The sequence below is a fragment of the Meleagris gallopavo genome, chromosome 16 (genome assembly GCF_000146605.3).
Source record: "Meleagris gallopavo isolate NT-WF06-2002-E0010 breed Aviagen turkey brand Nicholas breeding stock chromosome 16, Turkey_5.1, whole genome shotgun sequence".
NCBI classification, from domain to species: domain Eukaryota; kingdom Metazoa; phylum Chordata; class Aves; order Galliformes; family Phasianidae; genus Meleagris; species Meleagris gallopavo.
Genome location: NC_015026.2, coordinates 7,982,833 through 8,007,835, shown reverse-complemented (window position 1 = coordinate 8,007,835; position 25,003 = coordinate 7,982,833). Strand labels below are relative to the sequence as shown.

The window sequence follows — 25,003 nt, the reverse complement described above, 5'->3', positions numbered from 1 at the left end:
AAGCCTCCAGATCACCAAATCAGTTCCTTGGGCATGACTGTAAGTGGAGTTGGGCTGAGCTGTGTCATCAGAGTGGTCTCGGGGCTCAACCACCTGTGCAGACACACAGCCCTTCTATGCCCATTGCTTGCATCTGGTTCTGCCATCACTTTGCAGTCACCCTGCCTAGAGGTCATGTGGGCTTGTAGGAAAGTGCAAACTGAAAGCACAAAGGCACACACAAGGTGTTGTAGCCCTGCAGAAGTGCCTTACAAAGCATCCTGCATTCCCAAAAATGTGACTTCAACTTTATCCCTTAATGTTCCCTGACAAGATAATTTAGTCATCTTAGTGAGTACGACATCCATCCCGGCACTCACCCAGCATCCTGGGTGTATCTGACACAGCAGTCTTAGCGCAGGATGTCTCGTTCAATAAGTAACAACACAAAAGAGGGGGTGCTATGGAAGAAGATGGTTGCCAGATATTCAGCAATACTGACAGTTACAGCAAGGCAAAGGGGATTCATTTGATGGAGGAGCTGAACATTTGCTGTGCTATGCAGGTTTCTCAATAAATGAAAGATACTACTATTGTGATTATAATATGAAATTGTTACAACAAATAATAATTACCAGAGCAACCTAAGAGTAATCTATTTGCATTAAATTGCAATAATACCTTTACTGTTTTTTGGACATTTGAAAATTGTTCTAGTGGAGTTTCACTCATCAATGCACAGACAATGTATGGAAATAACAGACAAGTTATTTCCTCAGTAAGTATCATATATATAAAGCATCATGATAGAAAACTCTGCATAGTGTTGTGTCTGAGGAACCAAAGGTTACGAGCTGCACATCACAGGATCACAGAATGCTATGGTCTGGAGGGACCTCTAGAGATCATCCAGTCCAATGCCAATGTTGGTCCCCTTCAGTCTTGGGACAAAAAGGAAACGAACTGGGGGCTTATGGAGGTCTTCTGCTAGCATGGGAGGTGATAATATAAACTGAGTGCATTTTTATGACAACTAGCATTCATCTATCTACAGGAAATAGTAGCAGAAAGCTGATGAAATAAAAAGCTCTCGGCAAGATATCATTCCAACACAGTGAATTTCATTAGTTTCCTGGCACGAAGCAGAGCAGCTCCTCAGATCCTGTCCTTGCACACCTACCACGGGCCACACAGAGTGACTGAAAAGGTGACAGCCCCTGTTCAGCAGAGCATTACCATGTGCAATAGCTCAGCCCAGCTCCAAACAGGAAGGCAATGGGGTGGGGATCCTGGCGCACCAGCATCTGCTATGGCTGTATTAAGAGGCAAGAGGACATTTATCTCCCTGGCACCACATCAAATCAAGTGTAATTCCTGACCATTTGCCAAACAGGAGCAGTGGCTGTGCTGAGTGTCCTTTCTGAATCATATGCGTGGATCATGAGCTCCCATCGGCCACAGTTACACAGGGCCTCAGTATCCCTTGCAAGAGTGGCTCTGCTAACCTGCCCAGGAAGGTCAGAGCTGTCTTTATTACACTGTGAATTTCTCCTGCATGTGGCACATTAAATATTTGGGTATTAAGTGACTGCGTCATGCCTTCAGGTTGCCAAACACTGTCCAATTAGTTTATGCTAGCTAATTTTCCCTGCACTTCATGATCTAGAAGAATTCGGGACTTTTCCTTTACAGGCACGCAGAAAAATCTCTCCTCTATTATACATGGCTTTTCCCAGAAACCCTGACATGTAAGTCCTTGCTCCTCAGCCTTTATCCCTGAAAGGCCCAAGGACAGTCGATCCATCCCAGCCTTTGCATCCAGGAATGGTGGAGAGCTATACAAGATCACTCTTGAGGTGTCTGTGAGGGAGGAAATAAAGCTTCATTACCAAGCTGCAATGAAACACCTACTTAAAAACGCTCACCTGGCCCTGCAGTTTGCCTGCTGCTTTGTGATTAAGCACAGGACTTTAGGCCAAAGTGATTACTTACAATACAATGTAATATGGCTGACCTTCACAAAACCAGCAAAAAATGTTTGGAAATCTTCCAGAAAAAGTGAATCCTTTTAAAATGAATGCTGTATATCTATGCAGGACGTGTAAAAACAAAACCAAAAAAATCACACTTTGAAAATATTACTTAGTGCACTGCATGAGCTCTGAAAAAGCTCAGCTTTCCTTTGGTGCCCTAAAGCTCTTGCCAGACTCTGCTGCTAAGTAGCACTGAGTTAATATTTGACATCCTCCAGCTATTCCCTCTAGCAACCAAAGGGCTGTAAAGACAGTATTGCAAGCTAGTCAAGATATAATGAGCAGGTGGAAAACATTGGTGAAGTGTTGTGTGTTTTCTCCTAGAGCAAGAGCACAATGGCAGCGTTATCCTTGCAAGTCTTGGTACAATTCCCTTGTGCATGCCTAGGAGCCCTTCGCGTGGTTGGGAATGGAGACTGGAATGGGGCCTATGCAGCAAGTACCTAAGGAACAAACATGAGCCTTCACTTTGGTCTTGGTGGGATGATGCAGCATATGGGGTTCCATTAAGAATGTCATATTCTAGCTTCAGTGCTGCCAAGAAATCCAGGTGATATTTGTTCACACCTTGGCCTTTTTGACTTTTGGATAGGACAAGCAAATCCAATCCTTTGAAAACAGTTGGCCTTTCTACCTGTTATCTCTACAGGCAGATCTAGTGTTTTTGGCAAAAATATGCAACAAAATACTTCTTAAAAATGTCAGGCTTTACCTCGTCAGTGTGGGTGGAGACATCTGTGAAGAATGAAGGAGTCATGCTTTCAGGGGCAGCTGTATTTTCCATGTGGTCTTCTTTCTGGTGCTGCTAATTCACATTTCCTTTTGGACATGTTTTCTATGTTTTCTTCTTCATCATTTCTATTTAGGCAATGAAATGTTCATGAAAAGGATTGGTCTGCCATGCACATCTTCAATACCTCACTCTCAGCTGGATCTCTCCGTGGTAACTGTGCATCAAATCTAATATTTTGAGATCTGACAATGTGCCACAAACTGCTAGGGGCTGGACAGCACTGAGCACTAGAGTCCTGCTTCTTGTCAGGTACCCTGGAACCATAATTGTGCAAGAAGTAAAACCAACCCAAATTTGGATTTTAAGGGGCCTGATTTTGACAGTGATTTGCTATGTATCCACAGTAATGAAGCAACAAACACCAGTGAAGTACTTCAGAGCCCTCATTTGTATAAAATTAGATGCTTTCCTTTCCCTCTCTGTCAAAACTCCATCGAAGAGTAGAATCTCTGTGCCCCAGGAAGCTTAGTTGTGAATATTTGAGCTATTCCAGCCCTCGTGTTATAGCTTGGTGCCTACAGTCGCAATTTATTAATATTTGTATGCATTATTTCCCACCAGACTGCCTGGAAAAACACTTTCTATCTTGGTATGTATTTTTGCTTAATTTGCAGTGGCTTGCAGACTCACACTCCCTCTAAATATTATGTACACTGATCTAATTTATTTACAATTAGTTCAGATGAAATACTGATGGAAGATGATAGTGTCACCAGTAAAAGAGAAGCCAGTCATCCTTGTATGCAATTCCTTACCCATGCCAGTCAAACACTGAGGCATGGGTATCAAGTCTACACAGATGTGACATTTAGACCTTAAGATAGCAGTTGCCTTTACAAAGGCAGTGAATTAAGTTAGATGACTGATGGGATCAGACTGATAGATGATGGTACATAGATTTGGCCAAGCATCTCTGATTTCTCTTTCATAGCTCTAAGTGTCACTGCAAATTGTTTTAACATAATTTTGAATGTGTAAATCTGACCGTAGGTAATAAATCAGCCTGAATGCATCAGCTAGTGGCCTTGTCTGTGCATTCTAACACTTTGTTGTGTCCCTCTGGTTTGAATATAGCTGTCATTCTGTGACAGGAAATTTATGTACACAGAAAGGGAAGCATTTAAGTGACTCAAGACTACAAGAAAAAACTTATGAGTAGCAAGAAAAAGACTTGAGCTCCAGATGGCTGAAGTTAGGCAGCATAAGTGCAGGTGATGTTGCTGCAGGTTTATGAGTAGGATTTCTGAACCACGCAAGCACTGGTGGATAGAAGCTCAGTGTGAATTTGGAAAGCATCTATCTGTTCAGTACCCATTCCTGGGTTATAGTCTTGCCTGGCAGGGATTGCTTTGGAGGATTACTCATGCTTTTAAAATCCACAGATCCTACCAAAATAAAAGGATCCTTAGGTCGGCAGAGATGGCTGTTACTCAGATTCATAGTTGCTATATGTCCAAGCTTGTTCCCACTGCCTTTGAGCAGTAACACTACAGAAAAGGATTACAGATTTCCCTTCTCATTACAACAGCTCTAGTAGAATCTGAGTCATCAATCATACTTGCTCCAGAGTCTCTTTATGCTCAGAAGCTGATTAGCTGTTGAAATAATCCAGCTTTGATGGCAAGCAATGCCTTATTAATACCACAACTGACTGCTTTTCTCCCATCATTTGCTTTTAATGGATCCCGTGCTCCTTTGTTCCTCCTTCTGCCTGTGGAGCTCTCAGAAAGGTTTGGTGACTAACCGTCTGCTTGGATGCACATTCTCTGCATCAAAACAAAGCCTAAAATGCAAATGCCGCTGGTTGTGTTCAGGTTTTAGGATCTCTTCAAAGCGTAAGCATATCTGACAGTCTTTCTGCTGCAACTAAGCATTACACAGGGATTTACTGTACTCGTCTGTGTAGGGACGTGCTGGGTCCTCGGCAGACTGTAATTCTTGTGCATGGTCTCCATCTGTTCCACATGAAGAGCAGCCCTGGAGGTGATTCCTTTCCCCTGTGGACACAGGGAAGATCTGATCCCACAGCCCATGATCTCAAGAAGGTGAAGCACAGTCACAACCCCGTGTCGGATGGAGGGGACTAATTCCAGCAGGAGCAACGATCAGGGTAGAGAGATGGAGAGACACAGCTGATATAGACAGACCAACACCAACACAGCCCCTTGCCAGCCTTTCCCTGCCCACCTCCCTAGCTGTAGGCCAATGAGAGAGAGAACATGAAAGGATTTGATCTGCTGCTGTTAAAAAGAAAATATCTTGTCCTACAAAACTTCCTTCATCTTATGTAAGTTACCTCAAAGATGTCCTTGAGATGTAGCAGTGAGTTGTTTTTCCTGTGTTCGTTATGTAGCAGCTAAATGGCAAAATTTGTTGCTGAACACTAAGCAATTGATGCTAAATGGCTTTAAATTAGCCTCCACTAGTACTGCAGCTGGCAAAGCTACCTTCTCCTGGCTTAGTCAGTTGCTGGGCATGGACTGCTGCAGAGCCCAGGTTTCACCTGGGATCTTTCAAACATCAAATAACCTTGCAATAGTTTTTCCTTCCATTTCAAAAACACAGCAGGACTCCTGTCTGGATTACCATATCACAGAGGAGGCTCTGCTGCCACTGTCTCATATTTAGGAAAGCAATGGAGAAAGGTTACTGCTGCTCCCAGGCAGTAGTTGCAGTGGGGATGTCCGTGGCTTGGGCTCTGTGGTGCTGCCTGCTCTCCAAGCATTCATCTTTAAATCACTTCCTTCTTAAGCTGAATGATGAACTATGGCACTAGTGCAAATATTTAATCTGAATCTCTTAAAATTTTGTCAACATACTTGGCAATGTTTTGGGGAAATAAAACTACCCAGTGATACGATGTCTCATTTATATGTAAATTGCAAAGAAATTAGGGAAAGCAGAGGACTGCCACTGTAAAAATTACATAGATAACAAGTATTCTGTGTTTGTGCCTCCCCTTTTTTTTTTTTTTTTTTTTTGTCCATTTTTCAGCTGGGATTATAATAAGAAACAAGTGCTTTGGGTGTATAACTGGCTGGCCTGATTGTCAGAGCACAGTGTGTCTTCAAATCATGTTCCTTTCATGTGCCTCAAAGCTGGGCAGCAAGAATCATCAGTCAGTTTTTTAAATACAAGCCTCTGATATTACTATGTATTCCAACCTCCCACTGATACACAAAAGAGCTATATGCACATTTTCCAATGTAAAGGAAAGCTCTCAGATACAGCATGCCCAGTTGTTCTGGTTCTGAAAGAACACAGCTTTGCAGTGTAAGAAAAAAAAGAGCATGAGGATGAAGATACCAAAACAGATCAACACTTCTGTAATGGAACTGCAGCAGTGAGATGCTGGCATGTTCTACCCCAGAAAGACAGCTCATGGGACATGCTGTCTCTGCCCAAGAGTTGGGAGGCTCAGTGCAGCCCCTGATGGAGACCACTGAAATTTATAGAACACAGATAACGTGGGAAAAGACTTCCAGAGAAAACATGGCCATAGAAAGCTTGTTGGGTTGTTACCACCAGTAGTTTGACAGGGTTATTTGTCTGAGCAGAACAAATATTTCCAGGTTGCAGGAGTGAAAAACTCATGACAGATCCAGGTTATTGTGCAGGGTGATGCCAGGCATGGCTGTTTGCATTCTCATCTTCTGATGAAATAGAGGACAAGCCTTTGCCAATTTAACTTCATCATAATCCCATTCAATTGCTCTGAGTACATCTGGGTTGAAGATCGTAGCCATCAGTGGGGTGATCTGTTGCCAAGAGCTATTGTCTCTTTGTATCTGGTTCCAAAGGCCAGAAAGGCTAGACAATCCTAAAACCATCTCTGCAGCATGATGGCTCCAAAGTTAATTTCAAAGATTATAATCACACTAGGCAAATACTCAAAAACTGGAGATGCCCGTAACCTCAATATGCTGCTCCGTCATTGCCTCAAAACAGGTCTTATAATGGCAGGAATTTGGTACAGCATGCACAGATGAGCCATCCTGCCTTGAGTATATGGAAAAAAGAAAAGAACAAATTATCTCTTAAAAAAAGAACAAAAAGTCCAAGTTTGAATTGATTGGTTGAGTGACTATCATCGCACTAATGAACAGTGTGCTGGTACCAATCGATCTTTGGCAGAAAGTCACCAGTTCATGTCAACGGTTGCTAACACTGAAGGCCATTTTAGAAAGGTGGTGCTGGAAGCACCCAATCAGAAGCTACTGCTTTTTGTTGCAAGTGAAAAGTGAAACAAGAAAGGTGATATGCATCCTTACTTCTGTTCTGCAAGAGAGCAGAGAACAAGGAAGGTCGTATGTCATATCAGGGTTTTAATAAACACAATAAATAGAAATAAATGTTTTTAGTGTTGGTAAATAAATTGCACAAATTAAAACAGACAAACAAACAAACACCACATAATGACTTATTTATCCTTGGACCCGAGATCACGAATCATTCTATGAAAATGCAGTAAACGTTAGAAAGGTGAAAAGCAACAGTGATGTTGCTTTGTAAGTGTATACCAATAGCAATCACTGATTAACTATTTATTAAAACAACATGTAGAATTTGTCCTGAAAATACATTGGGCTCCTCCCATCACAAAGCTGCTACCTAATGCCTTTCTAAGTCTCAGATTGTTTTATCTTTTTGTCACTTTGTTTAAAATACAGGTATATTCTTTGTGTTCTGAAATGGGAGAGTCTCCTACTACTAGTTTTTCCATACACTTATGAACTGCATATACACTGACTCCAAGTATCTTTGATAGGACAAGAGATATTTAACAGTCTGTATGGGAATTGCTAAGTCATGGCCTGAACCAATGAATGAGCACCTGGTGAGGGAACACAGCCACCCCAGGGAGCACAGGTGGAAGCAATTCACCTGTGAGACCAAAAGGGAACTAGCTTCCACCCCTCCCTAAGCCTCATTTAGGGGCTGGCTGCCCTAAGAGAAGGTTCTTTACCTGAAGGTCTGTCTTTTTGGAGTGCTTGATGAACCCTGATCTTTGGGACAGGTAAGCAACTTTTTCCTTCTTTATATGGGGTTGTGACTTTTGCTTTTTTGGGTGATTTAGAACTGGTTCTTTGCCATTGCCTTTCCTTCACAATTCTATACAGGCTGTATGAGCACCACTCTGCTATTGAAGGGTGGTGTTTTTTTGTTGAGGACTTATATTAAAAGAAATATAGAAGGCAGACTATGGTATTCTTTAGCACAATCAAATTGTCTGTAACACAATGAATCTATGTAATTATGCAACTTGATCTGGAAAAGTATTAAAGTACTAAATGAAGAATGAGGGAGAGATGCTGAGATAAAATCTAGGCATATTCATAGTGGCTATCTCTTTCTTCCCAATATCATGAGAGCATCCTATTGCACATTTTCTTTACACTAAGATGTAAAGGATAAAAGAAGGAACAAAGACCATAGTGTTATCAGCCAGATTCAATTGATCCAACTGGCATGATGAAGAGGCTCTTGTCAAGTCAATACAGGAGAAATCTTTTGGAGCTATTAGAGAATAAAATCCAAATCAATTGGTGACTGTAGTTTCAGCTCCCTGAGAGCAAGTAGAAAGTCTGACTCAGAGTACATGAAACCAAGCCATTCTCAAAAGGCTTGAGATTTGTTTTGGCCTTTTTTGTTATACACTTGCAACTTTTTAAATATTTGAGATGAGACCTGAGCATACTAATGCTCAAGTCCCTGTGGTCACCAGTTAATGGTCCATAGTTGTCCTTATCTGGAGCAAAACTCATTGGCACTTTGGTCGCAGTGAGTCAACCCTGTCCAGACAGTGACCCAGGTGCAGACTTCCATGAGCAGCAGTTAAATTCCTCCAAAGACAGCTAGACAGTTAATCATGTTTCTCAGTGTAATGAGAATCCTACTTAGGTTTCGTTTTATCTCAAGTGTTTAAGGGTTTTAGTGAGTCTTTAATAACAGATGAATGCATCTCGTAGAGAAGACTCAACTGCATTCCCTAGTGCAGACAGGAAATCCAAAGATCACTGTATTCTTTAAAGCCTTTGTAAAGCCTTAGCATGAGGATTTAAGTGTTTCTTATGTGGTAGAGGGGCCTCCAGCCTCATCCCCAGATAAGACCATCAGCGACTCACGCGGTGAGGCCTGGGGAGAGCAGCAGCATGAGATGCAGTGCTGTGCCTTCCTCGTCTCTACTTGCATGGGATGTTCTTGTCTTTTCACATTTCTTTTTTTTTCTTTTTCCACTTAATTATATGTATTGTGAGGAAAACAAAACACCAGAGTTCATCTAATTACAAGGAGTTTATTGACTTGAACTTCAGTCACTGCAGACTCCTAACCTCATCATCTGATGAGCCAGATGAGCCTGAGAACTGTTTCTCCCCACTCTGAAACATCATGACCCTGCTTTGATTTAATTGGTGTCTAACAATAATTGAGTACTTGCCAAGAGCCAATTTAAAGGTGCTACCATCTGATTTTTTTTTCCCAATTGAAGGATTAACCCCATTAGCAATGAACTTTGTGCTGTCTGTCCATAATATTGTAGAGGAACATAATTCTGTCTCTTGCTCCACTAGCTCATTTCTTTCTTGCAATAAAAACAAATCATTAAGCTTCTGTTATCTTCTGGCACAGTTTGGACCTGTTGCTTCACTGCTTGGTCAGAAGCAGATGGTTATCTTGTGTGATCAGGCACTGGTTCCTTACTTTTCTCTAACCCAAGGCTACCAGCAGCATTTTGCTCCTGTTGCACCAACCCAGCACGTGTCCCCAGTGCCCTACATCAGCTTGACCCTGCCTCTGTCTTCATCAGCATCTGTCCTCCTTGAAAATAGCTTTGCAGCACGCTCAGGGGACACCTGCATAGGGCTGGGATTTGCTGAGGTGGCTGTTCTGCTGTGGCTTCAAAATTAAGGTTGAGATTTTGGTTGACAGCGGGTTGTTCTCAGGTCACAGCATGCCCAGTGCTTAGTGCTGTGGCAGCAGTGAAACGGGCACGCAGGAGAGAAGGTGGTCTCTGGGAGCCCCAGCTGTTGTTTTACTGAGTCAATTTTTGAACTTCTGTTATATTAAGCTGTAAGAAATAATAAATGATTGGGAGAGATGGATTTTTCAGTTTACTAATGAAATACATTCTCTGTAGATAAGTGCAGAAACACATAAGGGTGCCTCGCTATATAAGAAACAGAAGGTAGATGTCTCCAGCAGCCTCATTTTACATCTTATATTTCCTCCTTTAACATTAATAACACTGTTCTACATTTAAAATGCTCATCTCTTCCCTACGGACCCAGGAATGCAGTATAACTTCCAGCTCACTCCTGTGGACAGGTAAATTCTTAGCAGTTTTAGTAAGAATTTTGTCAGATTCAGACCAGCAGATGCTAATGCCTTTCCTGAGGCTGAAGTGCAGCTCCTGCTGGGAAAGGGAGCAGCAGCTCACCCCTGACATCTTGAAGCCAGGTGGTAGGAGATGACTTGGAAAAAGTCTGAAGGGAAGGAAAAAAGTCAAGCAAAAGGAGCTTGGATGGGTTCCTTGGGCTTCTGGGACAGAAGAAGGGCCCTGATGTTCTGATGTGGAATATATTAGCAGTGTGGCTACTCTAAACAAGCCTATGATGAAGTGCTGTTGGTAAACAGTAGGAATACGGCGCAGATGAGGATCACACGTGGTGATCAGGAGGAGTGCTTTTACCAGAAGCGTGAAGATTTTGTACTCGGAGCCCAAGAATGGCCATTCAGCAGACTTCTAAAATTAGAGTAACCTGTCTCACTTCTTGCTTGCCAGCAGAGCACATGGGATTGTAGAATGTGGTCATACTGTCAACAGGAGCTTATGTAGGCTTCTGGTACTTCCAGGATGTTGATGCTGAGCAGCTACCCAGTATGTGAAAGTCTGCCAGGGTCAGCTTGAAATCCTGCCTCTGTTAAACTTGGAGGATTTTGACCATTGATTTCAATGAGGTTTTCACTTTTGGCCCTCTCAGGTTCTGAAGCAAAACACAGTAGAGGACCCTAACTACTGCTTAGTGGAAACTAAAAAATCATATATTGGTTTTGGCTCTGAAGTTCTAACATTCACTTGTGAATTTAAATTAGAAAATCTATTTGCCATATGTTCGGTTCCAAGAGAATGATGTCTCCAGAGAGCCTGCTTCCTTGGGTTGCTTTGGATGGAGGAGGAGTGCTTACAAATTTCTTTGCTTTTCCCTCTTCTGTTTTACTTGTCACATTTACCATTAAACTAGCAGTGACATTTCTGTGCCATCTGTTTTTTTAGTATATTTTTAAGGGGCTGGAGGAATTAAAACCCAGGGTAAAACAAGGGACCCACGTTGCTAGACCAGCAGTCAAGAAAGTGAATGGGGGAGCCCACACTGAAATACTTTACCAAGGGAAACGAGGTCCTGAGGAGGGGTTTTATGCCGTGCAGAAAGAAAAGGAAATTTCCACGTGTCTGAAAGATGTTTGGTTCTGGCACAGCTAGATGCAATCTCAACAATGGTTGTTACAGCAGTGAGGCACGATGGTAGCCAGCCCAAGAATTGCAGATCCGAAACTACTATTTTATTTATCTCTCTAGGGGCCAAGAAATATTCAGACAAATGAGGTTGTCCATTTTAAGGACTAGAAGGAAGTATGAAGTCCCTCTGGACTCACAACCTCGCATACTTTAGGATAGAGTTTGGTATGGTTATGAATAAGGCTACTGTGAAGGGAGGAAATTTCCCCATGCTCCTGTTGGATTCATCAGTTCTCATTAGGGTTTGGACAAGCCTGGGAGAGCCTATGTCCAATTAGGAGGAATTCTTAGCTTGAGAAACAATAAAATAGAATTTCTTGCGAACGCTTCATGTAAACAGTTTGTGACATTCATAATCTTATCACACGGTTTCTTGCAACATCTCACATTTCCCAGACAATTGTTTTTATGCGAACTTAAACCAAACAGCTTAAAAATTCAGTCTGCCCTCACTAGCCTTGTACAGCTGAGAAAGAGGTCATAGCTGACATTGTCAGCTGCAGTGATTTCAGACACAGTGTCTGAGTGTAGTGTAAGCAGAAATTTATACTTTTTAATTTGGTTAGAAGATTGTGTTAAATGCCCAGGGAAAAGACTAGATTGGAGCCTGGCCAATTAGCACACATTCAAAGTGTCTTTGTCAGGGGCAGAGTTGGGGGCTGGCATCAGACAAGGTCATGCACTGACACACAGATCACCCCCCAGCTTCACATGGGGTGAAAGAAGATGACAGATGAGTCATGAACAAAATCACATATTGATCCTTTACAGGATGATAATTTATGTAAATTGCACTTAATGTATGTAGATAGGACTGACATTTTCTCCTGGACTGTTTATCTCCAAAGTAGCTTACAGAATGATCAGATTATGACTCTGCATAGCAAAAATGTGGCTTCTCTCAGCCCTCAGCCAGATATTTGTTTGCTTGCCAGCATGGGCAATTTAATTACTAATCCCCAGGGCTAATATACAATATCAGGCTATTACACTGCGTTGTATCGTACTTACTGAATAGCATTACATGTGATTTATATTTAATTTCGACTCAATTTCTAATCTTGCTGTGGTGGAGTTATGTGACCAAATGAGGCTGTGGTCTGCTGTGTTTGTAGTGCTCTGAATAGCTTCTGGTTCATCCTCTGTATCTCCCCAGCTCCACTATTTCTCTTGTGTCCACACAACTATCTCCAGGTAAATATTTGTTAATCAATGTTCTTTGTCTAAATGAGGCTTCTTATTTAATTGTTTCACAGCCAATTAAACCACATAACAACGAAGGGGATTTGTTCTTTTCCTTCATGTTACTGCTTGGCTGCTGTAAAATACCTCTTAAAGAGATGGACTTAGTGGGGTGAAATGTAACATGGCTTTAAGTAAGGAGCTGTAAAATTACATGGGGCATGGAATTAAGCAGGCTCTTTAGAACCAACAGAACTGCACAGATTTAGAGGACCTGAGTTAATGCTTAGCTGTAGCAGGCTTTTCTTTACAGCCTTGGTGAAGTTACTCGAACTATGAAGTCCTGCAGCAATGTGGGAGTGCTTTCAAAAGTGATGTCAATGATGTTCGCTGGATTCTCACTGGAAATCAATGGGATTCATTATCCTAACCCCTAATCTTTCAAAGGCAGAGACATCTGAATTGCACTGATTTAAATGGGAATTTAAATGCTTTCAATTATCCAGATTTCTGTTTCAGTCTCTGAGTGTAGGGATCTCACTGTCCAAGTCACACGGGGGCTTGTAGAGTAAGGCTAAAGGTGGTTCTGTGCTTCACAGATGTGCTGCAGTGGGCAGGAAAGGAGAGCTGTGAGATGTTCATCCAGCCTCATCTGTTCCACCCTTGGCCAGAATGAGAGAGGCAGAGCTTCCCTGGCAGTGCTGAAAAGACAAACGCTCCCCTGCAGTTCTGGTGCCTGAAACCCAGTGAGTGAAGTGAAAAAGTTTAGTTCATCCTAGGGAAATTAAACCCAAAGTACACAACGCAGCAGATTAAAGAGGAAGAAATCATGGCAAGAGTGAAGTTCTGTAAGCTCGGTACTGCTGGCTCAAGGGGTGCAGGGGGTCTCTGCATACAGATTAAGCAGCTCTGGATCTTCAGCCTTTCAAGAGTTCTTTTGGGCTTCACAGTCTCTATGAAACCAGATATTTTCCTCTTATCTGGGCCCCTTTTAATTCATGTTTTTTCCAATCCATGCTAGGAGTATTTGTATTGGACTGAGTGGGAACAGGGCAATTGCTGAAAGGACTCCTCTAAGTATTAACAATAATAATGTGCTCTTTATAACCACGGTTACTTTTAAAAGACATTTGACAAACAGTGGACTTGGAATGAAAGGCTTTTAAAACCCCAGCCAAGCAATTTGCAATTAGAACACAGTGATGTACATTTATTTTGTATGTAAGTTGAGCTCACAAAAATCTCCTTTTTTGTCCATTAACAAAACCACAGTATCCCCATGAACAAGCTCCCTTAATCTTCACGGTGCACAGTCTATGATCTTATCCTTAGTAAAGCTGTGCAATGTCATGCAGCTCCAAGAGAAACAAAAGCAAAGTCCAAACCAGAATGGACTCTCTCCCAAAATAGCACTGATTTGGGGGAGCACCAGTATTTGTAGGTGGTTGCAGCCTGAACAAAGTGTATGTCCCAGAAATGCGTAGAACACAAATTCTTTCTGCTCCCGTATGAAAAAGAATAAGTCAGGAAGAAAAAAAAGAATTGAGCATGAGCACAGCAGAGACTCCATTACCTCTCCCTGTCTTGAGTGTCTCATGTAGGCTCAAAAATATAAGACGAGAAGTGGAGTGCACAGAGAGTGAATGTAGCCAATAACTGCTTTGCCTTTGTTTCGCTGTCTTTATAATGACATTGATAATTTTCTTCTGATCTCAGAAGTGTAGATGAAAGAGGCAATTGTCAGCCTGTTCCCCAAGCAAATCATCACAGAAGGTCCAGAGTGTGTGTTTAAACAGTCTCTCTGGGCTCCCTCCCACTGGCACAGTAAGCAATAAGACAAAAGGAGTCATCCTGGGTTGTGCTGACCAACCCCAGCTGTTGCAAGCAGCTGTGTTATGTAAATCTGTCCATAAATGCATCTGACAGCCCGCATTCTATTACTCTGAAGAGGCTCTCTTAGCATCTATACTGAGAAGTAAAAAACTAATTACAGACCGCATCTGAATCTTACCCTCTAAGTCCTCTTACATGAGATTTACTGTGCACCCATCGTGGCACAGGGAGCAGTTATACTGTGCTTAACTTTTCATTTTTCTTGACGTTTCTACTGCTTTTCTACTTCTCTTTGAAAAGCAGGACATCCATACTCCCTGCTCACGCAGTCGCACCTTTCAAGTGCTGGAAGCAAATGTTCCGGTCTGGATGGCCGGAGCCTTATTTCATTTTGTGGTGGCTGGGCGACTCTGAAGGCTTACAGCCAGTTGAAATGAAGCTTTGGGCAATAGAAATCAAACAGGCTTTCAGCTGTTTAAATACAGTTCATCCTTCTTTCTAGGACAACTTGTGTTGACTCCTTTTCATGCGCTGAGGTGCCTGGATCTAACTGAGAGAAGAGCTGCTCAAACAGGCTTCAGTCACACTCCTTTTATCTTCAACCCCAGGCTGACCTCCAAGTGTGTGCTCCTGTATTAAGTAGCCAAGGAAGGGTTGCAAGGAAGGCAGAGAAGAACCTGGCTCACTCGCATCCTTAGGTAAAACATCTGTCTTGCTACTGTCAAACGAAATCAAGTGTTTCCTTTGCACATTAAGAAATTTAAAGAAAGCATCCTTGTGGGGAGGGCTGTCACTCCCTGAGGAAGTTATTAGGTTGGTCTTACTCAAAGGATTTATGGGAAAAAGTATTTTAGCTGCCTCTGGAGCACCATACTAGTGTTGTTCCAGTTATTTTATCTGACTATCTTTACAGGTATTCTGGGTAAATTACCTGCACAGCCAGCCTCTGAATTGCTCTTTTGAATGCAATTGCTGTTATTATTGAAAGCACTACTCTCAAAAGCAATATTTCATCATTACTGCAAAATATCATCCCTACAATTATCAGACAGAGTGTCTGTAGGAATCTTACGGGGAAACGTGGTGACACCTGAAGGTGTGGTTTGGTGAATGTGGTGAAGCCCCAAACCCGGAGCTATGTCTCGTTAGTGCCTGGCTGTGGCATGCCACCCTTTTACCCCAGCATGAGAGGAATGAGAATTTGGCCTTTAGACTGTCATGTGCACTGGAACAGGATTAGCTGTGATGAATCTATCGTCTTAAAAGTAGACTGCTTTTGGAGGAGTGGCATTGCCTTATTTCCAGCAAAGCTATAAACAGCGAGGAGGAATTCCCCCTGCCTTAGAGCTGACTCTTACTCTGCCTTCCCCCCAGTCCTTTCTGACTGGCTCCAGCCTCACTGAGCAGGTAGGCTTCTGTCTCAGGTGATCCCTGTGCAATCCTGGCAAGAAAAGGTCTGCAGCTCTGGAGGCATCATAGGAGAAAAAAATGGGAAAGATGATCTTCAGTTGTGTATCACATTGCATGTCACGTTTATTTTGAAGATCTCTTTGTCATATGAAGTAGTTAAAACAATGATGTTCTAGGGGTAAAAAGTGTTTGTTTTTCCTTAGGGGTATTAAATCTTAGTGACAGAAAATTATCTTCTTTTTGTAGATAGTGAGATAAAAAGAACAATTCATTTGGTTTTAGTCCTCTGTCCCCTTTGCCTTTTGGAAAAAGTAAAGACAGGAAAGACAGAAACAGTGGAAAGCAGTATCTCAGAAAGATATCAGAAAATGAGAAAATATCCATCAGAATGGAAACGTCTTACTTAAGGAGGAAGAAAAAAAAACATTTAAGATTGGAAAATCACCTTGACAAGTTTCAACCTTCTATAGCTGCCTGAGGAAGGAGTTTGCAGGAAATCCTTTGCTCACTGTTAGGTACATGCACAGAGATGTTAAGTCAGCTGTGTGCTGCTATCCTTATCTATTTACTACTCTGCTGAAAAAGGGCTCTGTCTGCCTAGGCTCAGGTCTGACCTTCCTTAAAGAAAAGGCTTTCAGATGTAGAGATTTTGTTTCCAGATTTCTTCTCATTTAATTTTGCTGAATGACTTTACCAATCTCGAAGTACATAAGATGAGTTGACCAAATGAGAAATGCAGGTAGTGACAGCTGTTCTGGTGTCCTCTATTATATAGATGCAGGCACAGACAAAGCAGGGGAAGGAAGGTTATCAGCATTATCAAGACATCACCGACGAGTACAGCAATCATAGCAGAGCCTGAGTGACATTTTCAGCAGCTCCTGTACTTAAATGAGCACAGATGTAGATACAGTAAAAGCACATAAGCAAAGGTAGCTCCAGCCCAGATCTCAGCGGTGTGGCAGACAGGATGACTGACTGCACAGTCATCTGCAGGAAGGAGGCTGACTTGCTAATTGTATGCAAACGAGTAGAAATTAAAACCATTTGAAGGCGCTGTGAGCAGGATGAAATGTAAAGCTTCCTGTGACATTTATTCAGAGGAGGATATTGTTTTCCGTGGCTGCTTGGCTCATGTACGTTTTGAATGAACTGCACTTCACCGTGTCACCCACTGAGTTAACAATTTGTGACAATTACAGTAATTATTCTGCTACAGTAGCAATGCCATTGCCCAAATATGTTCCAGGATTGGCTTTACTTGAATGAACACGAATACCACGGGCCTGAAAAAAACATTTGTGGATATTGAATCATTTAATTTTCTGATTCTGTTAATTCACAGTGTTGAAACACCGATAACCCTGTTCGTTAAAGGAGCAGTGGAGAAGTGTGAGACAACTGATACAGTGCTAATGAAACAAAAGCTTTGCAGTCTCTGAGAAAATGCAGTTGCAAAATACGTGGACATGTCATCTCTGCAAGCTGTAAAGAACCAAATGCAGAGGTGACTAATGTGAAGGCTGGATTGAGCAGACAGCCAGGGGGAGGTTGTGTGTCCTTGAAGCAGCAGAGTGACTCTGCGGTCCCACCTTCCATTGGGCAAAGTTCCACTCCTAGGTTTGCATCCTGCTGCAGAAGAGCCTGGATGGATGCTACCCACTAGATTGCACACACCTCCACATCCAGTTCTTGCATTCCTTACATCTGCAAAAGACCACATAAACTCCAGACAAAGCAATGGGAAAGAGCTCTTAGTAACCTACCTATTAAATGCACCACCTTTCATTCTGAAGTGCTCTTCCAGCCTTAACACAGCACTTCTCCATCTCAGTCTGTATGGCTCCTCTGTTGATGGATATTTGTTCCTGAAGGTGTGATCCTTAGAGCCAAGCCTTAATATGAAAGCCTTTTCTTCCATCTTATCTTTGCATTTTAAGAGGAAGTTGTGGCATGAAAAGGAGGGAACAATACTGAATGCTCCACTTAAAAGATGAAAACTCAGCACGGGCGCTAGAGGACACGACTTCTTTGTAGATTTCAAACTATGCTGCATGTGAAACAGGGATATTATTCTGGATGGGTCCTCTTGATTTCTTGCCAAGGTCAGCTCTGGAGCATTCTGATGAGGAAGTGGTTGCTTGAGTTGCTTCGTCAATTATTTACTTCAGGTTTGATGACTTCTCACTGTTATTTTTCCTTTATGTTCTGGAGTCAGTCACTGTTTGTCACTCCATTTCAGCTGTGGAGGTCGCCCATTTAATTCTGTGAAAGGCAGCATATGTCCAGACTTCTGTCAAGGCTGCACTATGTTTTCTACCTAATCACAGTTAATGTTACTTTGCAGTTTTAAAGTAATTATTTTTCGCTGTCAGTGGTGAGTGCTTTCTAATCCTTATGAACCAGGTCCTTTCTGGTCCTGAGTTACAAATAAAACCAATTTTGTCAAGAACAGGTTCTGCAAGGAGTCCGTTCTTCACAGGATCCTAATTTTCGGCTGTTCTGTTCCTCTCCTCTGCAAAATACAACCAATTACGTTGTGGATCCCACTCCAGTCTTATGCAAGAATATAGGTTCTATCTGGCATAGACTGCTTTCACGATAGTGACTTTTCTGAAGATAGTGGTGTCATCATTTGATTTTCTTCCTTAAACATCCGAACCTTCTTTCAGTGGGGAGCACTGTCATGTGGATCCCTGCATCCCTGCTGGCAAAGTGGTATTTGGGGAAGACCCACAAATACCAGAGAGGCCCCACAGCAGCTGGGTGTCCTGGATGTGGAACAGGCTGTGGAAGAGTTAAAGCAACAGTGATAAAGCATGGTAATGTCTGCAGTGCCTTACCACCCGTGAGTTCTCCCTGTCCTTGTTCCCTAGGCTGCCTGATACGGATGAAAGTGCCTTGTGCTCCCTCCTGGAGTCTTTCTGGGGACTGAACAGCACGATGTTATTGTCCTGCTAATAGCAGACAGTTTTTACAGACCTGGAGAAAAGGGGCTGGGAGAGGCACTGGGAATATGTAGACTGCCTTATCTGTGCCCCTGGGCAGTATTGGCCATCCCTCAGGACAAGCAGCAAGATGCAAAGAGTGCTGGAGACAGAGCTCCAGGCAGATCCTGTCACACTCACCCCGACAGCTGTCCTTCCTGTATTTTGCTCTAAATCCTCCACACACAAGATTCATCATTTCTTGACCTGTGCCCTGGTGACAAGCAGAGCAGATTTGTGCTTCCTCTCCTCATGGAGAGGCACTGGGGGTCTGTCCTGAGGGCTCCCTCAAGAGCAGCCTTAGCTAGGCTACTGCTGCCTCTGCCTATTCACCCTGACAGCAAAGCAACAGCATCTTGCCTTAGCTTGCAGTTTTCCTCTGTGACGGCCAAGACAAGCTCGTTTTTCCTTAGCAAACACATTCTCTTGTCTTTGTCAAGGAGGGGCTCGCTCCAGCAGAGTATTTACAATGCCAGAACTGAGGCAGTGCAGGCTGGGCACCGTGGGCTCCTGTGAGAGGCCCATGCAGTGAAGCCCATCCTTCCCAACCTGCAGCCATGATCTGTCACCGCTGTTGGTGAAAATCACGGCCTGCTCGCTCTCAAACTCTCATTCTCATACTCCAGAATAGCTCCCCAGACCAAGAGCTGGTAAGGATGATGATGGCAATTAATATTCTTAGTGAAATTTTAGCTGTTGTGGTTTCTTTTCCTTTAGGAGAGGGCAAATTATTAAAGCCAAAATTGTTGATGGGAGCTGATTTGACAAATTTCTCAGTTCGGAACCACTTCCTTCAGGAGGAAGCACTGGAATTGTTAAAACAAGGTTGTCTGTATTTTATAAAACAACGAGATGTTTTAATTCAAGGGTCAAGATAAGTTGAAAAGAAGTAGGACAAAGAGTCAATTTTAGCTTAAAGAATATGACAAATGTATAGATACAATGGCTTTATAGCCCTGAAGTATTTATTGTTTTACATTTTATTTCATCCTTGGGCCATGAAAAACCTCTAGTTTTGATATTTGGCAGAATTGGAAGGGGTTGTTATTGTGGGGGTAGCATTTGGCAAGCTCCTTGAGACACTAAAGCCATTTCTTCCCCTCTGGCATTCAGAGCTTCTCAGTCTGCAGACTCAGCCCTTCCCATCAGATGGGAGAAGTCCCACGTGGGGATGGAGACAAAAGCCTTGCTGGGTGATACTCCAGGAGAGGCCGTATCTCCAGCTGGCAGCCACTGCTCTCCTTCCTGTCATGCCACTATCATCACTTTGTAAGGTACCTGAACTTCAGCCTCAGCTCGCAAGACTTTGCCTCTGCATACAAAAGGACCATGTTTTTTGTAGCAGTTTGGGCCATGCTGCTGTCACATCTCCAGAAGATGGAGAGTTCAGTGTCTGCCATCCCGCCTGTTACAGGGGGGTACTGGGAGGTGATCAGACTGTGTTCAAGAAAGGGTGATTTGGAAATAGTCCAGGGATGAGCAAGGGTCCAAGCTCTGAAGATGTTCTTCTGGAACTTGTGTCTGTGCTACAGAAGAGGGAGGTGCTTGATCCTTGGAGGAGCAGGACATGCTTTGCATTTGCCTTCTGTTTCCCAGAAAATTCTCCTCAAAGGTGACTGATTTCCAGGACTGCCAAAGCATGTCTTTTTTCATGCAGCTAAATACAAAGGCATAGGTACCTAGATGAACATAGACATGTTATTCAAGACTACTGATTAGAGTGAACCAGATGAGAAGATCTTTCTGATTCTGAAGTCCCTTGGGAACAGGGACCATCAAGCTGTGTCTTAACATATATTGAATACCCAATTCAAGAACTTATTGATTTGAATAGAATTTGTAAGCCTTGATGAAAATCTTTACTTTCCATCAAAATGCATCTCTCTCTGAGTGGGCTGTGACAGTAAACCTGCCCTCAAATTGCTTACATCACTCAGGCTTTCCTTAAATGAAAGATGAGCCTACCTACTTCTTCACTCATCCTACCACGTTCCCAAATCCGTGACTGTCCCTGAGAGGAGGAGAAGTGGATGGTGATGGTGAACAGGTGGCAAGGGAAAGAAGAAGGGTAATTTGGCATTTTGGTCCAGGAGTCATATATATTGTAATAATAAATTGTGAATAAACTGTGCTTCTAAATATTACTTTAAATGTTGCTTTACTTGAATTCAATAAAGACAACACATTGTCCTTTTCAAGGCTAATGGCTCAATGATTTATTAAGACAAATCACAAATTGATTATTTTATTAATTATTTCTCTGGACAATATGACATTGAGATTGATACATTTTCCATGATACCTGGAAAGACATTTCTGCTCATCAGGTTACAGATGTTCCAGACAAAGCCCCATTGCTTAGACTAACATCTTTACATGTGAGAATTTCTACCACTGCATCTGAAGAGCAAAACTCATTGAAGGAAGACATTTTCCCATGAAACTAGATGTAATCTTTGCTTCTGCCCTGCCTTACTTCCAGTGCTAAATGTTGGCAGCTGAGAGAAAACTCAATGCAATCCAATTTGTGGAACCAATTGTAACAACTCACATGGTTCTGAGTTTTACCTCCCCTGAAATCTTTGGCAAAACATCCACAGCTACTTGTTAGCATATGCAAATAGATCTCTGGATATTATCATTGGCAGTGAGGGGGTGCCCATCCCTTCAGGGATGTCTTCTCATCTCAGTGCCTTGTCAATACTGCTATCAATGACCTGGAAGAAAATTAGAAATCGTTACTAATAAAGAATGCAGGTGACTCAGACTGGGACATAATGAGCTATAGATACTAGTGAGCTCGATCACTCAGCAAATCAGATGCAATCAAAGCACGATTTTTTTCATGCAGCTAAATATATAGGCATGGGTACCTAGATGAACATACTCATGAGAAATCAGTGTAGCTTGTAAATGCTCCGTATGGGTAAATTATGCATTTTGCAAGCATAAATACTTTATTGCTGTCAGACTAGTAGGATAGCATAGCTTAAAGGAGAATTCATTCTGGTGTGTTACCAACATAATAAAGACATTCAGCTTCCTGTGCAGAGCTCTCTTACACCATCTCCTGCTGCAGCCCAGTGAGGCTTTAGCAGCAGGGTTGTAGTCTAACACGTGGAATCTGTTTTTGTATACATGTCACTTGCAGTTATTATTGTCACCTTGCGATAGGTGGGCACTCAGGTTCCAGTTTTCCAAGCTTTTTCCCAGGAATTCAGTGGTAGGATGGGTGGCAAGTGGGCTTAAGTCTTCTTGCCTGTGCAAGGCACATTATCAGCTCTATCCAGTCCAACTGTCTTTTTATCACTACCTCTTTATTTGTTTCAAAATGAAGCTGGATCCAACCTTCATGAGAACCAGGGAGCTGCTGTGTTTGCAGAGTCCCTCACAGGCACTTTTCCTATTTGTGGCTCTTTCTTCCCCAGGGCTGCTATTTCCCTCTGTAATAGAAGTGGCTCTCTGGAGCAGTTGCTCTTGGTGCTGACAGCTCTCTGATTAATGGCAGTGACAGCTTAGTCTCCCTGTGTGTGCTGGGGGAGGCTGCACAGGGCTTTCCTCTCCCTCCTCTTGGCTCAGCCTTTACCTACGTGGAAATCTATCCATCACAGCAACCACCTGGCAGGTAAATTCAGAGCATGCAAACTCCTGCTATCTGAGCTAAAAAAGAATTGAGCAACATCAGCTCAGCAGAAACAGTATTATTGTATGGATGAGGATAAAATGCAAGCTTTGTAGAGAGAGGCATTTATTAGGCCATGCACTTACTTTCAGGAGGGAAAGTGGGACAAGATTTTGGGCATTTCTTTAGCTTAAAATCAAAGCAACCATCTCCCAGGCTGAACAAGTGCAGAGACTAACTGCTCTGAGGCTACAAGTCACTCATCTTTTTGACAGTGTGGGAGAAAAAGGCATCAATACCTGGAGATCATCTGAGAAGGGCAGGAGTAAAGTCACAGTGCTTCTGTGAATGGAGGCAGCCAGCTATTTATCACTGTCTTGATGATGGACTTTGAATTCATACTTTCTCCTGGCACAATAGAAAAGTTAAATTTGCAAGCAGAATCTTGTTTTACCAAGAAGGAAGACAAAACAGGAGGAGAAATCAGAAAAACCAGTGATAGAGAGCTGGGCAGATGAGACAGAGAAACAAGAGCCTAAGCCTGTGCCAGCCCTCCAAGCATCCTCAGCTCTCCTTGCCCAGGTCTGTGGCTACAAACAAGGGCTGCTCAGACCTGCACGTACTTAGAACATATACTGACATATGCTGACATACACTGAATTTCTGCTAAGACACAGCAAACCTGGAGCTCCTGGAGTGTAGCCAGAAGTAAACATTTTAGTCATAATGGCTAAACAACAGAAGCCACTGCTATCACTGAAGAACAGGTAGAAGGAATGAACCTGACAGTGATTTACACCTTGCTGCAAATGGTAGGGCCCAGGGAGGAGAGAGCAGGGCTTGAGAGGGCTGTGAGGTTCAAGACAGACCATCCTAATTCCCTTGTAGGCAGGAAACATTGATACAGCCTTGGAGGGAGTTTGTTGGACTCACTGGGGTGTGCTGGGTGAGCCGTTGCTCTCTGCACAAGTCAGTCATGCTCTGATCCTTTGCCATCTGTAGACAGAGGGATGGGAAATTAGTTCAGTGCACACTCTGTACATATTGAAATATAACCTAAATAAAACATCCCAAAGAATAATCAGCAGAGAAATAAATCTGGTCATGCTATGTGGTGTCTGCTGGAGTTTCCCATTTCAAAGCAGGAAAACCTCTTTTGTTTCACTTTGGATCTTTCTTCTTTTCCTTTTACGCACACAACCGAAGTGCACTGCCTGCATCACGTCCCAGCAACCTTCCTGCATGAAGAGCAAAGCCAGGGCCCTCATGAAGGGAGCACACAGCAAACCAGGAAGATTCCTTGGTTCGCAGATTTTTGGAAAGCTGCTCAGAAATGAATGGCAGCCCTGTGACCTCTGCCTGCAGATGTTCCAGAGAGGAAGCTTCAGGAGAGCAACAAGGAGGAACTCTTTGGAAAAGCTTTCATTTTCAGATTGAAGTGCCCTAGGACATATTTTGGTATTTATCAAAGGACTCCAACTTTCAGTGGAGTTAGGAATTGAAAACATGGGTTCCTAAAAGATATTTTCAGAGGCAGATTCTGGCACATTGGGTCAGACCTTCAGACCCTTTTTCTGGTTCCCATAGTGGCTCTCCCTAACACTGTCCCTTGTACGTATAAATGATGGATAGTATCACATTATAAATGCTTAACACATCATTTTCTTTTACACAATGCTGAGAGGACAGCAGGTCTCCCTTGGGCAGCTGAGTGATTCTGTGTGGAATCTCTGATGTCTGCATCTTGCTGGTTGATGTTCTTTCTCATCATAGACACAAATGCCAACTTTTCACTGTGTGCAGCTGAGATAAAGTCTACGAAGGATACTATCTCCAACCTTGCTGTCTAAATGTGGGTGTAGTTGCCCAACAGGTTTAAAAGTTATCAGGAGGAGAGTAAAGCTCCTTCTCTCTCACACACGCGCACAAACACAGGATAATCACGTAGGCCTTGTTTCCTTGGGAAACCAAGCGAAAAAATAGCACTAGCATAGAGACACACTGTAAGACGTGAAAACAGACCTACAGCCCTTCCAGTTGGGGAACGTGAGAAAAGCCACCAGTGAGGCTCCCTGAGCTAGCGAGGTCAGCACAAGTGGGCTGCAGCTCCTAGAGGGGAGCAGGCAGGCACCTTTCCCAGGCTGCAAAAGCAGCATATGAACGTGTGAACGTTTTGCTAGCTGCTCTCTTTGAGCTCGAAGGAAAGCAGAATTTCTGTTAATTAATGCTTCAAGTAGCAGTGTAAATCAGTCTGCCACGGTGATGAGAAGTTCGCAAACAGCCAATTATGTGGGAAAGGAAACTGTGAGTAACGTGCAGTTGCCCTCCTCAGCAAGAGGCTAAGAGGATGAATGGTGTGTGCTGTCCAGGTTTGTGCAGCTGCTGCTGGTGCTGTGTGTGGTACCTGGGCAGATCCCATGCATGTGGCCAGGTATCTTTGAGCTGCAGGACTGCAGAACCAGTCCATCCAGTGCAACAAAGGGAAAAAAAACTCCCCTGCCCCTCAGCACCTGTCATAGTATTTGTGTGCATAGAATTTTAGAACTGTTGGGTTGGAAAGGAACTTAAAGCCTGTCCACCCCCAACCCTGCTATGGGCTGGCTGCCCCCCCAGCTCAGGCTGCCCAGGGCCCATCCACAGCCTCGG

At 43.0% G+C, this 25,003-nt stretch overlaps 2 long non-coding RNA genes across 2 annotated transcripts; one reads left to right on the top strand and one right to left on the bottom strand.

Annotated features, from left to right (window-relative positions):
- The first annotated feature begins 6,316 nt into the window (after nt 1–6,316).
- On the top strand, nt 6,317–19,659 carry LOC104913404. Its single transcript, XR_795364.3, has 3 exons — nt 6,317–7,822; nt 14,841–15,036; nt 15,252–19,659. It is a non-coding gene; the product is annotated as an uncharacterized LOC104913404 (long non-coding RNA).
- Nucleotides 19,660–20,940: 1,281 nt separating this feature from the next.
- LOC104913403 lies at nt 20,941–23,366 on the bottom strand. The gene is made up of 3 exons (XR_795363.3): nt 23,291–23,366; nt 22,657–22,765; nt 20,941–21,452 (listed from the first exon to the last, which is right to left on the bottom strand). It is a non-coding gene; the product is annotated as an uncharacterized LOC104913403 (long non-coding RNA).
- Between the last annotated feature and the right edge of the window lie 1,637 nt (nt 23,367–25,003).